Source organism: Microtus pennsylvanicus, chromosome X, assembly GCF_037038515.1.
Source record: "Microtus pennsylvanicus isolate mMicPen1 chromosome X, mMicPen1.hap1, whole genome shotgun sequence".
NCBI classification, from domain to species: Eukaryota; Metazoa; Chordata; class Mammalia; order Rodentia; family Cricetidae; genus Microtus; species Microtus pennsylvanicus.
Window position 1 is genome coordinate 68,797,205 of NC_134601.1, and position 17,846 is coordinate 68,815,050.

The window sequence follows — 17,846 nt, forward strand, 5'->3', positions numbered from 1 at the left end:
AAATGTTTATTAATAAAGGGGGGGAGAGAAGAAGGGAGAGAGAAGAAGAAAGAGAGGGAAAGAAGGAGAGAGAGAGGAGGAGGAGGAGGAGGAGAGAAGGGAGAGAGAGGAGGAGAGAGGCAGAGCCCCGTGTGTACACCAGGGGAGAACACAGGGAGAGAGCAATGGCCGGCGGAGGGCAGAGGTTAAAAAGGAGTGGGCTGCCACATGGCCCGCCATCACTGCTCTGAGACCAGCAGCTGTCTCTGCCTGGGACTGGCTGCTCCAGGGCCCGCTGTCTGAGGCCACATGGCCCGCCACCACCACTGCCTGGCCTCTGCTCTGGGCTGGGAACCAGCCACTGCTCCAAGAAGAGCAGCTGTCTCTGCCTGGGATTGGCTGCTCCCAGAGCCCACTGTCTGCAGCCACATGGCCCGCCACCACCACCCCTCGGGCCACCGCTCTGGGACCAGCAGCCATTTCTGCCTGGGACTGGCTGCTCCCAGGGCCCACTGCCTGCCACCACATGGCCCGCCACCACCATTTGGGACCTACAGCATTTCTGCTGCCTACTGCCACGGGGATCTTGGAGCATTTTTAAAAAAGAACAACACAGAGGACCTGACTTCAGTCCCCAGACCCCAAATGGTGGTTCACAACTGCCTGTTATTCTGGTTCCAAGGGATATGACACCATCTTATGAGCTCCGTGGGAAAATCCAAAGACACAAATGCAAGTAAAATACCCATACACATGAAATTAAAATAAGCAAAACATGAAATAATAATAAGACACATACTTTGGTCTGGATAGTGCTCTTAACCAGCAGACCTGAGTTCAGGTTGCAGTACTTACTAACAGCAATCAATAACTGTGAGGCCTCCCTGGGTTATTTCGCCCATGTTTTTGTAGCCCATGTTACATAGCAATACATACATACATACATACACACAAAGGCACACACACACACACACACACGTTCTAAACATAGTCTATACATTTATATATTTACTTCACCATTAGAGTGATTCCATATCACAAGTATTGTTGTCAACCACATTGTACACAAGAAGTGAAAGGCCCAGAGAGGCTGAATAAGTAGCTCCCAAGTCACAGAGCAACTAAGATGTTACCCATGATTAAGTCATGCCATCTAGTCATCCTGATCATTGTGAGGTCAGGAGGCAACCTGGGCACTCAGTGTATAACCATATGAAGGAGGCAGTACATACAGGAAACTGAGAAACTCCCAAGATGGCACATTCACGCCTCATGTCCTAGACTCTGGCAACTGCTTGCTCTCAGCTCTATGATTTGGCAAAGGATCAGAAAGTCAAGGCTGGGTAACCCAGGTTGGCCAGACACTGGTTCTCAGACTTTATTCACTGGAAGGGGTATATGAAAGAGAGATATGATTGTGTGAGGAAAAGTATGAGGACACAATTTTGTGTGCCTCCCTACTTTCCTGCAGTGGACCATGGCAAAGTCTACCTGTGCTTAGATATGATGGCCCAGGTTGAACAGAACAGAAAAGCTTCTCACCAGGATCTCTGTCGGCATCCAATGGTCAAGGATGTGGGGGCCAGCAGTGAAGAGAGTAAGGACCATGAGCAGAAGAGAAGAAGAGCCAGGGCTGTGAGAACAAGACACCCAGTCACTGGGACTAGGTGCTCTGATGCATTTCCCAGCAATTTATGTCACGTTATCCACAGTGGGCAATATGATGCATAAAACTGATGTCACAAAGCTCCTGAAACCAGAGCTGGAGCCATGAATTCATGTGTTCCCAGGAGAGAACAAGTCTCAACCCTTCTAGCCTAGGGAATTATGAGGCTATTACCAAGCTAGAGAAAGGACAAGCTAACAGTGCTCTTCCTTCCAGGCTTCCTTCTGGCAGGTGCCTGCCTGGAGTTCCTGCCCTGATTTCCCCAGGGATGAACTGTGACTTGGAAGCTTGTGCCAAATAAACCCTTTCTTCTCAAAGCTGATTTTGTGTTGGAGTGTTCTAGAACAGTCCCAGAAACTGCTACTGTGGCCCACACTGTTGGCAGGCACAGGCAAGGGAAGGCACATTCCAGACTAGTGTGGGCTACATAATGAAACATTGAATCAAAAACGAAAACCCAAACCGTAGTGATAACCACAAAATGAAAGTGTAAATCCACTTTTAGGAATACAGGTCACTGAACAACAGTATTCTGCTGTGTCATGGTATGCCAATGCCTGTCTCTGATGTTCATTCTCTCCTCTCAGAGTCATCGAAGTCCTCCTGTTGCTTGGACTTTCTCTAATATTAGTGCAGTATGAGATGAATTGATCTACCATGATTTCCTTTAAAGGGACCAAGGATTTGTTTTTTCATGTGTGTGGAAAAGTGAGAGAGGAGGAAAGCCTAATTTGTAAACATGGATAGCTGGAAATACTAAGCCCATGTATTGAAAAGGTGGACAATCCCCTTCATACACTTGAGGTGCTAGCATATCAAGCATGACGGGTTTTATTCAAAAAGCTGTGACTTTCGCATCAGTGACCTTGGACCCTAGAAGAGAGTGGTGGCATATTCCACAGGTATGCTAGAATTAAACAGACCAGCGTCAAACAACAGATATAATTTAATAATTGAAAACGGGGAAACTCACACGACCGGGTAAAGGTCCATATGTCCAAAACAGGTCTGGAGAACACAGCAAGAAGAGTGCAAAAGAGAGCAAGGGCAGCTGGATTCCCAGGTTTACTTCCCTGGCCCTAGGCAGCCACACCCTAGTCAAATGTGATTGGCTGAGTTTCCCCATCAAGAGAGCAACTTCCTGTAAATGGTGGTGACAGAAAAAGTTTACTCAGTCTCTTATTCACTGAAAATATTCTTCATGCCTGAAGGTGACAGAGATGTTTTCAGAATAAAAGAAAGAGAAGAGTCCTGGGAACAAGCACAAATACACAAATATAAACAATCAGAAATTCTTCAAGTTAAAGAAAAAGTATACCAGAAACAAGAAAAACCTTTGGTGCAAATAAAGAACATCAGAAGACTTCCATCTCAATACCAAATTCCCTATTTCAACTTTTTCCTTTAAAATACACAAGGGCCTTGAACATGGCCAAGTGCCTACATATGCTTTTGTCCACCATGATGGCCTGAGTTTGCCTCCGTGGGTACACTGAAAAGGGAGAACTGACTCCTAAAATTTGCCTGCTACCACCACGTGTATATTGTGACACACATGCATAAATACATGTGCACAAGATGTAAAATATATGTGAATGTTTAAAAGCAAGTTTTGATATTTTAGGTATGTTTAACACATATGCACATGAATTATCTATAGTGTACTGTTGAATAAAGAACACTAGAAAATGGCAAACGAATTTCTATTGTTAAAAAGTTTTACTTTTGAAATATGATCTCACCCTGTCTCCCATACTGGACTGAACCTCACTATGTGGCCCCGGCTGGCCTCAAATTTATATGAAACCCTCTTGAGTCCTGGGATTACAGGGGTGAGGCACCAAACCTACCAACAGGATTTACTTTCTGGATAAAGGGATCAAAAAGCAATACTGTGTACACTATAAAATAGTAAGGACATATAATTTATAATCTCTAAAACATATCAAAAAGGCTGATGAGAAATGAGAGTGTTCTAAAGCTAAAACATTAAAAATAAGAATTAGAGAAACAATATATCAGTGACATAAAAATGCAAATGATAAACAGTAGAAAGTGTCATCATTTAAATTAGCTATTAATGGATCAAACACTACCAATAAAGACTAAATATTTTCTGAACAGATATAAAAGCAGGAACAATAATACCTTATCTGTAAGATAGAGAGTTTAATAAGTGTGTTTGAGGGCTGGGAGGATGGCTCAGCAGTTAGCATCACTGTCTACTCTTCCAGGGGACCAAGTTTCAATTCCCAGCACCCACATGGCAGCTCACAACTGGCAGTCACATGAGGAGTCTCCACCATGTACCGCGGTCACCATTAATAGCACCATCATGGCACTGTGTGACATTAATACTGGGTAGGGAACCCATGCCAAACCAAACTGTGAATGAAGAGTTTACACACACAGGGGTGACTCTAAAGCACTTGCATCACTAAAAGCCCACTCCGTCACGGGTGATGACTCACGAAGTCTGCATCTATCTGAATCTCCGGAGGTGGTGGATGACTCCAAAGGAACATCGTTCTCCAGAACCAACAGACCTGATGCACATAGAACCTCACAGAGACATGAGATCACTCACGAGATCTGCAGGAGCTCAAGCCAGATAAAATCCCAGCCTGGAGGAGAGGGGAAGTGGCCACAAAGCCCTACACCTAGCAAGTAGCTGTTTGTGATGGATAGCTGCTTTCTCAATGGAGTGACACTGGGTATGGCAAAGAAACCCTAGAACAGGCCACATGCACAGTAGTTTCCAGTATAAATAGGACTCCATGGTTTTGTTGTTGACTTATAAAAGGACTGTTTGTTTGTTTTAAGCAAGAGAAAGAGCATAATGTTAAGTTGGGAGGAGTTGGGGAAGGGGGAAATATGGTAAAAATAAATGTAAAATTTAGAAATAAAGAAAAATTAAAAGTAAAATATATATAATGATGAGGCACTGAGGAGATGGCTCTTGCAGAGGACCTGACTTCAGTCCCAAGACCCCAAATGGTGGCTCACAACTGCATGTTATTCCAGTTCCATGGGATATGACAGGGGCTTATGACCTCAGTGGGCAAAACCACAGACACACACGCTGAGAAAATATCCATACATATAAAATTAAAATAAACAAAAGCTGAAATAATAATAATAAGATACATCTTTTGATCTGGATACTGCTCTTAGCCAGAGGGACTAAGTTCAGTTTGCAGAAACTACTAACAGCCATCTGTGACTGTGAGGCCACCCTGGGCTATTCAACCCATGTTACATAGCAAGATTTACATACACACAAACACAAACACACACACACACACACACATACACGTTCTTCACATAGTCTGTACATTTATATATTTATTCACCATTAGAGTGACTCAATATCATAAGTATTGTTGCCATCCATGTTGTACACAAAAGCAAAAGGCCCAGAGAGGCTGAATAAGTAGCTCCCAAGTCACAGAGTAACTAAGATGTTACCCATGATTTAGTCATGCCTCCTAGTCATCCTGATCATTGTGAGGTCAGGAAGCAACATGGCCCTTCTCTATGTAACCATATGAAGGAGGCAGTAGATACAGGAGACTGAGAAACACCCAAAATGGCACATTCACGGCTTATTTCCTAGACTCTGACAACTACTCACTCTCAGCTCTATGATTTGGAAAAAGATCAGAAAGTCAAGCCAGGGGATCCCAGGTGGGCCACATACTGGTTGTCAGACTTTATTCACTGGAGGGGTATATGAAAGAGAGATATGAGTGTGTGAGGGGAAAGTACGCAGACACTTGTTTGTCGGTCTCCCTAATTTCCTGTGGTGGACCAGAACAAAATCGACCTTTGTTTGGAAATGTTGGCCCAGCATGAAAAGAACAGAAAAGCTTCTCACCAGTATCTCTGTGGACATCTAGTGGTTGTAGATATGAATGGCAACTCATACAAAATGTTCCTGTGGGTCCCAACAGTGAGGACAGGAAGGACCATGAGCAAAAGGGGAGAAGAGCCAGGGCTGTGAGTACAAGACACAGCCAGTCACTGGGAGGATCTGCTCTGATGTGTTTCCTGGCAACTGTTGTCATGTTATCCACAGTGGGCTCTATGTTGCAGAAAACTGATGTCACAAAGCTCCTGAAACTAGAGCTGGAGTCATGAATTCATGTTTTCCAGGAAGAAAACTAGTCTCCACCCATTTAGCCTTGGTCTTGCGGAGATAGGAACCACAGAAAGGGCCTTAGCCCTGTTGTTCCTGCTTTCTATTCTGGAGGGCTTCCGGGCTCAAGATGGGCACCTCTGGGAGTCAGAGAATCTTAGAGGACTTGCTCTGTAGGGACCATCTCCTTTCCTTGGCCAACAGGGACTGGAGTACAACCTGCTGCTCTCCCCTCTGTTCAGCATCCCTGGGGCCTTTCTCAGGCCTGACTAACCCCTCATTCGTACCTTCCAGGTTTAAGGTCTGAGGGTTCTGCCTCCTCCCCAGGCTGAAAGCTTCCATCAACTACTCCAGTCTTCTTCAGTGCCCTTCCCGACCATGGTCAGACCAACTCGTTCTGTCCCAATGGTCCTAGGTAGGCTGTGTTGCCCACTCTTGCTTAAAATGCTTTTGTTGGTCAGGCCTGAAACATGAGCAAGAAAGTAACTTCCAGATGGCTAGACTCACCCTGACTGGTGTACAGTTTCATTATCTTCTCTTTCCACACAGCATGATTCTGGGTAGCCTGTGCTGGCTGTCGCTGGCTGATTTCTTCTCTGAGAGCTGGTGCACTGCCCCAAATGAGCTGAGGAATATCCAAGATCTGAGCCAGATGTCCGGACACCAGACTGTCTCCATTGTGCTGAAGGAAAAACACAAAAAGACCTAGGATTTGAGTATGATGGCAGTTGACAGGGAAGCGATTAGGCATAAGGTGAGTTCTGAGAGGACCAACAGACCACAAAAGACATGCCATAGAACAATGGGTAGGCAGCCTAGGGTCCTAAGTGACATAAAGTTAATGTGGTGGCCTACCTGGGGTCAGGAGAGTAGGAGAATGGTAGTGGGAGTCTAGGGATGGCCCAGCTCAGGTCCTTCCAAACAGGATGTGACCAACAATGGGTGCGGTGGTCCATAATAGCTGGATCAGATTAAAACAGCCTCAAGACTTCCTCTGCAGGGTAGCATGCAGAGTGTTCTAACCCTTTCCCCTAATAAACTTTCAACTTAGCTTTATTCTCTCTCTCTCTCTTTCTCTCCCTCTCTCTCTCTCTCTCTCTCTCTCTCTCTCTGTCTCTGTCTCTATTTGTCTCTCTCTCCCTTCCTTCCTTTCTTCATTTTTTGATTTCTACCTTCCTTGTTTTTTTTTTTTTGAGTTTCTCTGTGTAGCCCTGAAAATCCTGGAACATTCTCTATAAACCAGACTGGCCAATAACTCAGAGATTCATGTGTCTCTGCCTTCAGAGTGCTAGGATTAATGGCGTGCACCACCATAACTGACAAACGTCAGCTGTTTCTTATACTTCTTTACATATTCTTGCATCTTATACACCTACTTACTTATAACAGATTGAATTTTAAGTAAGCTGGACTTCTCAGAAAAGCACAACGTTTTTCTAGAAGTAGCCATCCTAGGGGGAGCAGAACGGAGAGAAGTAGAGTAAGAAGAGAAATTTAGGTCATGTGCACACTAGAATCTAGGATGCTGCATCTCAACTTGGCCAGTTTGCTTTGCCTCCTTCATTGCTGTGCTTACACTCCTGAGTAATTGACCAACTACTGCATCCTATCGGAATTCTTCTCTTTTGAGAACAAGAAGGATCAAATGAACAAATGAATGAAAGAGAGACAGAAAGAAGAAAGGAAAGAAGAGATAAAGAAAGAGACTGCTGCTAAGATCAAGGCCAGAGAAAAAGAGAGATCCTCTCCACTTAATAAGAAAACCTGCAAGGCAACTGGAAGTAGGAGTCAGGAGGCCGGAATTAGGTTGAGCAGTGTCACCTGATTTCTTAGCACTGATACCTGGACCTCCTTTCAGGCTAATCAAATTAGACCTTGGGCATAAGGGACATAATTCATTCTCTCTCTCTCTCTCTCTCTCTCTCTCTCTCTCTCTCTCTCTCTCTCCTCTCCCTCTCCCTCTCCCTCTCCCTCTCCCTCTCCCTCCCTCCCTCTCCCTCTCCTTCCCTCCCTCCCTCCCTCTATCTCTCTCTCCCTTCCTCCCTCCTTCTCTCTCTCTCTCTAAATCCTCTGCGTGTTGGGGGGAGGTTGTTGTGAGGTTGTAGTGATGTGTGGGATATGTAAGCTCCTAGTATGATCTCACAGCGTATCCAGGGAAGAAAATAACCACAGCGGGTGATCAAATACAGGTGTGTGGGTAGTAGTGGTGTGCGTGGGTGGGTGTGGGTTTCTGTGCACACTTCTGGTAGATGCCTAAGGACGGCTATGGGTGTGTTTACGCAGGTGCTGTCTCTTTTTTTCTGAGACAGGGTCTTTATTGGCCTGAATCTGACAAAATGGGGTAAGTGGTCTGACTGGTAAACCCAAGGGACATTACGACTGCACAGTTTTGTGCTGGATTTTAAGTACAGACTACCAGAACTGGTGTTTTTACTTAGATTCTGGGGGTTCAATTTGTGTCCTCATGCTTGCAAAGCAAGCACCTTGCTAACTGAGCTATCCTTCAGATGCTAGGATGAAGTTTTATTTGGGATACAATATAATCAGCAATGTAGTTTTTAAAAAAGCGGATGTACTAAAAAAAGTGGCTATATCTGAAAATTTTAACTTAGACCCTGAGAGTTAAGTGTTTCCCAAATCAGCTAGGCCTCCAACAGACAAAGGTATTATTCCCCCAAAACCCAACTTGGTGAGTCAAAGAGTTTAAAACTTACAGCTAACAGATGAGGGATTACTTACAGGTGCAGAGCAGCGACTGACTGTGGTGTGGAAGAAGGAGTCCTTCTCTGTAGCTGGATAGATGGAAGTGCCTGCCCCATCAGTCGACCTTCTACACTCTCGGTACTCTAGAGTCTCCAGAGGCTACAGAACCACATGTAACTGGGACAGAGTCTCACACAGCTGAAAAGGAGATGCTTCAAGGAGAGGCTGGAATCTCAGGTGAGAGTCTAATGACACCTGCCCCAAGTCTTGTATAAAGAAACTTCAGAAGGCACGCGGTGGTAGGGTGTATAACAGGGAAGCTGAGTAAGCCATGGAAAGCATGGCAGTAAGCAGCATTCCCGCACTGGCCTCTGTATACTGGTATATTTGTGTTTAAATGAATAAAGCTTGCCTGAAGATCAGCGGGCAAAGCAGCCACAATCCTCAGCTATATGGGAAAGGACGGGGGGTGGGGTGGCACACACCGATAATCCTAGAACTGGAAGACAGAGGCAGGCAAATTTCTGTTAGTTCCAGGCTATCCTGGAATATACAAGATTAGTACAGAAACAGATAGAAGTGGTGTTGGTTTACACCTTTAATCTCAGTGTTTGGGAGTCACACACTTTTAATCCCAGCAAGAGGGAGTTGGAGACAGGAGCAATATGCTGAGCAGAGAGAGGAATATAAAGGAGAAGAGACAGGCACTCACTGGAATGTGGAGTCTGAAGATTCGTGGAGTCAGGACCCTGCCCTATGAGCCTGAACACTTGGTAGGATAAAAGGTCTCTCTACTGGTTTGCTGCTTTGCTTTTCTGATCTTCAGCTTGGACGCCAATACTTATCTCTGGGTTTGTATTATTCTGCTACACCTCTGTTTTGATTCCTGCTTTGAGATTCCTTCCTTCAGTTCCTTTCACAAAGGACTACAACTGTAAACTTAAATAAATCTTTTCAACTTGACTTTGAACACAGTGATTACAATTTAAAACTAAGACAGCATATTCCCAAGTGGGGGATAAACCAGACACCTTAAACCTCACATTTGAGCCATCCATAATATTCAGTGTGACACATACCCTGCATTCAGAGCCTCTAACCACCATAAGGCCACGTCCTTTTAAGAAATTTTTTTTTTAATTTTAGAGATTTATATTTTACAGAAAAGTTGCAAAATAAAAGACAGAATATTCACAAATGCCATGCAGCTGGTTGATTCTTTTGTTACTACTTTGAGTAGATGTGTCAAAACTGAGCCAATCAAGGCATTCCTAATTACTGAATCCATGGTTTATTGAGATTTCTTTACCTTTTACCATTACTCTTTACCATTGTCCATTACAAAATCCCGCGAGGAGCCTAATTCATACAACAGTGGTTCACATGGCTTTCCTGTAAGACCATGTCTTGTGTGTGTGTGTGTGTGTGTGTGTGTGTGTGTGTGTGTGTGTGTAGTTTGTGCTGAGGAATCATTTCTTAGCCTCCTAGGGTAAAATGAAACGTTAGTGTGTTGCATCCTTCCCTTCTGTCTTTATCTCAATGGAGTCACGTTTGGGAAGAGCATGCGCACACTACACCTTGATGAGGCTTCCATAAGAAGTTCTTCTCTGAAGTAGATCACCTCTGTCAAGGTTGCAGAGAACACCAAGTTCTTCATGTTGTACATTGTTCATTTTATAAAAGCTCCCTCCAGAAATGGAAGCCTCACAGACATGGTGGCAGTCCTAGTTATTTGTTGACCTACCACAGTGTCTACTGAGAGGGAATCCACTAATGAGAAACTGCCTACATCAGATTAGGAGGTTGGTCTTTAAGCATGTATGTGTGTGGTTTCCTTGATTATTAACTCAGATAAGAGGTCCCGACCACTGTAGGCAATACCATTCCTAGGTAGGAGGCTCTGGGTTAGATAAAAGTCCCAGGGAAGCATGAGCCTATGAGCAAGCCAGAGAAGGGACAAAGAAAGAGCGCTCGTCCTTCCAGGCTTCCCACCTCAAGCTTCCTTCCTTGAGTTCTAGCCCGCATTTCCCCAGTGATGAACTGTGACTTGGAAGCCTGTGCAAATAAACCCTTTCTTCTCTAAGATGATTTTGTGTTGGAGTGTTTTATAACAGCACCAGAAACTGCTTGTGGCCCACCGTGTTGGCAGGCACGGGCAAGGGAAGGCACATTCCGGACTAGTCTGGGCTACATAATGAAACATTGAATCAAAAACTAAAACCAAAACCCTAGTGATAACCACAAAATGAAAGTGTAAATCCACTCTTAGGAAGACAGGTCGCTGAACAACAGTATTCTGCTGTGCCATGGTAGGCCAATGCCTGTCTCTAATATTCATTCACTCCTCTCAGAGCCACCAAAGTCGTCCTGGCTCTTGGGCTTTCTAATACTACTGCAGGTATGAGATGAATTTATCTACCATGACTTCCTTTAAAGGTACCATGGAATTGATTTTTCATGTGAGTGGAAAAAGTGAGGGAAAAAGCCTCATTTGTATACATGGATAGCCAAAAATCCCAAGACCACGCATTGAAAAGATGGCCACTCACCTCCATCCACTTGAGGTGCTAGCACATCTAGTATGATGTGTATTATTCAAAAAGCTGTGACTTTCTCATCAGTGACCTTGGACCCTAGAAGAGAGGGAGGGCGTATTTTACCAATAAGCTAGAATTAAGCAGACCAGCTGAAAAAAACAAATATAATTTAATAATTGAAAAGGATTAACTCACACGACCGGGTAAAGTTTCTCACTTCCAAAACCGGTCTGGCTAATGCAGCAAGAAGAGTACAAAAGAGAGCAAGGGCAGCTGGATTTCGAGGTTTTCTTCCCTGGCTGCAGGCAGCCACACCCTAGCCAAAGTGCTTGGCCGAGCTTCCCTATCAAGAGAGCAGCTTCCTCTAAAAGGTGTTGACAGAAAAAGTTAACTCAGTCTCTTATCCATTGACAACATTCTTCATGTCTGAAGGTGATGTACATGTTTTCAGAAAGAAAGAAAAGTAAGAGTCCTGGGAACAAGCACAAATACACAAATATAAACAATCAGAAATTCTTCTGGTTGAAGAAAAGACCAGAAGCAACAATATCCTTTGGTGCAAATAAAGACCATCAGGAGGCTTGAATGTCATCTTAATACCAAGTTCCCTATTTCCACGTTTTTCTTTATAATACACACATTGCCTGTCAAGATGGCCCTGGGCCTACAGATGCTTGCGCCAAGCACAATGGCCTGAATTTGCCTTCCTGGGTACAGTGAAAAGAAAGAAGTGACTCCCACAAGTAGCCTGCTAACTCCACGTGTGTATTGTGACACACATGCATAAAAACATGTGGACAACATGTAAAATATATGTGAATGCTAAAAAGCAAATGATATTTTATGTGTGTTTAACACATATGCACGTGGATAATTTATAGGGTTTTGTAGAATAAAGAGCTCTAAAAAATGGCAAAAGTATTTCTATTGTTAAATATTTTACTTTTAAAATATGATTTCACCCTGAAACCCATACTTTACTGAACCTCACCATGTGTCCCTGGCTGGCCTCAAAATCATGTCAAACCCTTTGCTTCCACTTCCTGAGCCCTGGGATTACAGATGTGAGGCACCACACCTAACATCAGGATTTACTTTCTGGAGAAAGGGGGCAAAAAGCAATACTGTGTAGACTATAAAATAGTAAGGACATATAAGTTATAATCACTAAAACATATCAGAAAGGCTGACGAGAAATGAGAGTGTTCTAAAGCTAAAATATTAAAAATAAGAATGACAGAAACAAAATATGAGGGTGATAAGAGTGCAAATGATAAAGAATAGAACATAACAAGAGATACATTAGCTATTAATGCATCAAACACTGCAAATAAAGATAAATATTTTCTGAACAGTTACAAAAGCAAAACAGTAATACCTCATCAGTAAGATAGAGATTAAGAAGTCTGTTTGAGGGCTGGGAGGATGGCTCAGCAGTCAGCATCACTGACTGCTCTTCCAGAAGACCCAGGTTCAATTCCCAGCACCGACATGGCATCTGGCAGCTGTCTGTCACTAAAATTCCCGTACATAGGCCTATATCATGCAGGTCAAACACTAACACACATAAAATGAAAATAAGCAATTCTCTTTCAAGTAGAAGAAAAAGATGCTGGCGACAGTTGTGAACCTGTCACTGCCTTTAGAATCATTTACTGCTAGTTGCTAGGAACATTTTTTGTTCTCAGTTTAGGTTATTCTACTTAGACTGTTGGTGGGGTTTGCAAGTCTGCTGTTTGAGCACTTAGCCCCCAGCAGGTGGCACTGTTGGAGGAGTGTGGGGAGCATCCCAGGCCTGTAGCATGAGGGCAGGGCCTTTAATGCTCTTCTTATAATTACCACTTTGAATCTGATCTGTAAGCTTTGCATCCTGTCCATAGCCACATGAGGAGTCTCCATCATGTGCCGTGGTCCCCATTAACAGCACCGTGATGGCATTGTGTGACACTTTTCCTGGGTAGGGAACCCATGTCACACCAAATTGTGGGTAAGGAGTTTATAGAAACAGGGGTGAATCTAAAGCACTTGCATCACTAAAAGCCCACTCTCTCTCTGTTGAGGACCCACGGAGTCTGCATCTATCTGAATCTCCGTAGGTGGTGGATGACTACAAAGCAGCATCAATCTCCAGACCAAACAGAGCTGATGCACATAGGACCTCACATGGACTGTGACATCACTGACGAGATCTGCAGGAGCTCAAGCTAGATAACATCCCAGCATGGAGGAGGGGAAGTGGCCACAAAGCCCTACTGCTAGCAAGTGGCTATTTGTGATTGATAGCTGCTTGGAGAGGAAAAACAATTTTCTCAATGAAGTGACACTGGGTATAGCAAACACAGCCCAGAACAGGCCCCATGCCCAGTTGCTTCCAGTATAACTAGGAAGACATGGTTTTGTTGTTGACTTATAAAAGGACTGTTTTGTTTTTTTTTAAGCAAGAGAAAGAGCATAATGTTAAGTTGGGAAAAGATAGGGAAGGAAGAAAATATGATGAAAATATGAAAATGGCAAATGAATTTCTACTGTTAAAAAGTTTTACTTATGAAATATGATCTCACCCTGTCTCTCATACTAGACTGAACCTCACTATGTGGCCCCGGCTGGCCTCAAATTTATATGAAACCCTCTTGAGTCCTGGGATTACAGGGGTGAGGCACAAAACCTACCAACAGGATATACTTTCTGGATAAAGGGATCAAAAAGCAATACTGTGTAGACTATAAAATAGTAAGGACATATAATTTATAATCTCTAAAACATATCAGAAAGGCTGACAAGAAATGAGAGTGTTCTAAAGCTAAAATATTAAAAATAAGAATTAGAGAAACAAAATATGAGAGGGATAAGATTGCAAATGATAAAGAGTAGAACGTCAGAACAGAAACATTAGCTATTAATGCATCAAACACTACAAAGGAAGGATAAATATTTTCTGAACAGGTACAAAAGCAAGAACACTAATACCTTATCAGTAAGATGGAGAGTTTAGAAGTGTGTGTGAGGGCTGGGAGGATGGCACAGCAGTTAGCATCACTGTCTGGTCTTCCAGAGGACCCGGGTTCAATTCCCAGCAGCCACATGGCAGCTCACAGCTGGCAGTCACTAAAATTCTAGGGGACCCAGCACCCACACATACACCTAAATCATGCAGGCCAAACACTAACACACGTAAAATAAAAATAAGTAATTCTCTTTAAAGTAGAAGAAATGATGCTGGAAACAGTTGTGAACATGTCACTGACTTTATAATCATTTACGGATAATTTAGGAAGGGCTGGTTGCAGGGAACAGCTTCTGGCCTCAGTTCAGTTTAGTCTGCTTAGATTGTTGGTAGGGTTTGCAAGTTTGCTGTTTGAGCACTTAGCCCCCAGCAGGTGGCACTGTTGGAAGACTGTGGGAAGGATCCCAGGCCTGCAGCTTGAGGGCAGGGCCTTTGAAGGCTGTTACACTTACCACTCACTGAATCTGATCTGTAAGCTTTGCATCCTGTCCATTGCCACATGAGGAGTCTCCACCATGTGCCAAGGTCCCCATTAACAGCACCGCGATGGCATTGTGTGACACTTTTCCTGGGTAGGGAACCCATGTCAGACCAAATTGTGGGTGAGGAGTTTATACAACAAGGGTGATTCTAAAGCACTTGCATCACTAAAAGCCCACTCTCTCACAGATTCTGCATCTATCTGAATCTCCGGAGGTGGTGGATGGATCCAAAGTAACATCGTTCTCCAGACCCAACAGAACTGACACAGATAGTACCTCACAGAGACTGTGAGATCACTCACGAGATCTGCAGGAGCTCAAGCCAGTTAAATCCCAGCATGGAGGATGGGAAGTGGCCACAAAGCCTTACACCTAGCCAATAGCTATTTGTGATTGATAGCCGCTTTCTCAATGGCGTGACACTGGTTATGGCAAACACACCCCAGAACAGGCCCCATGCCCCACACTGGAGCACTGGACTGAGCTCCCAAGGTCCCAATGAGGAGCAGAAGGAGGGAGAACACCAGTCGTTTCCAGTATGAATAGAATTCCATGCTTTTGCTTTTGACTTACAAACATACTGTTTTGTTTAAGCAATAAAAAGAGCATGATGTTTAGTTGAAAGTAGTTGGGGAAGGGGAAAATATAAAAATAAACTAAAATTTTAAAAAGAAAGAAAACTTTAAAGTAAAATAAATATGTTGAGGCAAGGCTGAGGGGATGGCTTTCCAGAGGACCTAACTTCAGTCCCCAGACCACAAATGGTAATTCCTAACTGCCTGTTATTCCAATTCCAAGGGATTTTATGACCTCCGAAGGAAAATCCATAGACTCACAGGCAGGTAAAATACCCATACACATAAAATTAAAATAAACAAAACCTGTAATAATATGATATACCTGTTGGCGTGGATAGTGCTCTTATCCAGAGGACCTGAGTTCAGTTTGCAGTACCTATAACAGCCATCTGTAACTGTGAGGCCACCCTGGGCTATTTTAGCCCATGTTTATTTTGTCCTTGTTACAAAGCAAGACATATACACATATACCGACACACAAAAACAAGTTCTCCACATAGTCTGTACATTTATATATTTATTTCACTATTAGTGTGACTCCATATCATAAGTATTGTTGCCATCCACGTTGTACACAAAAAGCAAAAGGCCCAGAGAGGCTAAATAAGTAGCTCCCAAATCCCAGAACTAAGATGTTACCCATGATTTAGTCATGCCTCCTAGTCATCCTGATCATTGTGAGGTCAGGAGGCAACCTGGGCACTCAGTGTGTAACCATATGAAGGAGGCAGTAGATACAGTAAACTGAGAAACACCCAAGATGGCACATTCAGGGCTCATTTCCTAGACTCTGACAACTGGTCACTCTTGCTCTATGATTTGGAAAAGCATCAGAAAGTAAAGGCTGGGGATCCCAGGTGGGCCAGACACTGGTTCTAGGCTTTCTTCACAGGAAGGGGTATATGAAATAGAGAGATATAAATGTGTGATGGGAAAGAGTGAGGAGGCTAGTTTGTCTGCTTCCCTGATTTCCTGCTGTGGACAAGTACAAAGTCTACCTGTAATTGGAAATTTTGGCCCAGCATGAAAAGAACAGAAAGGCTGCTCACAAGAATCTCTGTGGACAATTAGTGGTCGTTAATGTGAATGACACCTGACACAGAATGTGCATGTGGGGTCCAGCAGTGAGGACAGTAAGAACCAGGAGCAAAGGAGAAAAGAGCCAGGGCTTTGAGAACAAAACACCAAGTCACTGTGAGGAGCTGCTCTGATGTGTTTCTTCACAATTGATGTCATGTTATCCCCAGTGGGCACATGATACATCAAACTAATGTCACAAAGTTCCTGAAAACCAGAGTTGGAGCCATGAATTCATGTGTTTTGGGTAGAGACCAAGACTCCACACATCTACCAGTGGTCTTGTGGAGATAGGAAACACAGGCAGGGCCTTAGCCTTGTGCTTCCTGCTTTCTATTCTGGAGAACTTACTGGCACAAGATGGGCACCCCTAGGAGTCAGAGAATCTGACAGGACCTGCTCTGTAGGGACCATCTAGTTCCTTGGCCAGAAGGGACTGAAAATACACCCTGCCGCTCTCCCCTCTGTTCAGCATCCCTGGAGTCTATGTCAGGCCTGACAAACCCCTCATTCTTACCTTCCAGGTTTAAGGTCTGAGGATTCTGCCTCCTCTCCAGGCTGAAGAAGTCCATCTACTACTGCAGTCGGCTTCAGTGCCCTTCCCGACCACAGTCAGAACAACTCGTTCTCTCCCCATGGTCCCAAGGAGGCTGTGTTGCCCACTGTTGCTTAAAATGCTTTATTGTTGGTCAGGCCTGAAACATGAGCAAGAAAGAAACTTCCAGATGGCTAGACTCACCCTGACTGGTGTACAGTTTCATCATCTTCTGTTTCCACTCAGCATGATTCTGGGAAGTCTCTCCTGGCTGATGCTGGCTGCTTTCTTCTCTAAGAGCTGGTGCACTGCCCCAAATGAGCTGAGGATAACCAAGATCTGAGCCAGATGTCCGGACACCAAACTCTCTCCATTTTGCTGAAGGAAAAAGACTGAAAAGACCTAGGATTTGGAGTATGATGGCAGTTGACAGTGAAGCTATTAGGTATAAGGTGAGCTCTGGGATGGACCAACAGACCACAAAGACAGGCCATAGAACAATGGGTAGGCAGCCTAAGGTCCTGAGATGCTATAAAGATAATGGGGGTGGCTTACCTGGGGTGAAGAGGGAAGTAGAATGGCAGTGGGAGACTTGGAACGGAGCCAGTTTATGTCTTTCCAAACAGGATGTGACCGACAATGGGGATGGTGGTCCATATTACCTGGATCAGATTAAAACAGTCTAAGAGGTCCTCTACACTGTGGCTTGAAGAGTGCGCTAACTCCTTCCCCTAGTATAATTTCAACTTAGGTCTGTTCATTCTTTCTGCCTCTGCCTCCAGAGTACTGGGATTGAAGGCATGCACCACCATGCCCGCAAACTTCAGTTGTTTCTTAAACTTCTTTATATATTCTTGCATCTTATACACGTACTTACTTATAACAGATTGAATTCTAGGTAAGCCGAGCTTCTGGGTAAAGCACAGTCTTTTCCTAGAAGTATCCATTCTAGGGAGAGCACAAAGGAGAAATGGACAGTGAGAAGAGAAATTTAAGCCCTGTGCCTACCATGATCTAGGTTGCTGTATCTCGACTTGGCCAGTCTGCTTTGCCTCCTTGATTGCTCTGCTTACATTCTTGAGTACTTGGCCAACTACTGCATCCTATCAGAATTCTTCCCTTTTGAGAAGAAGGATCAAATGAACAA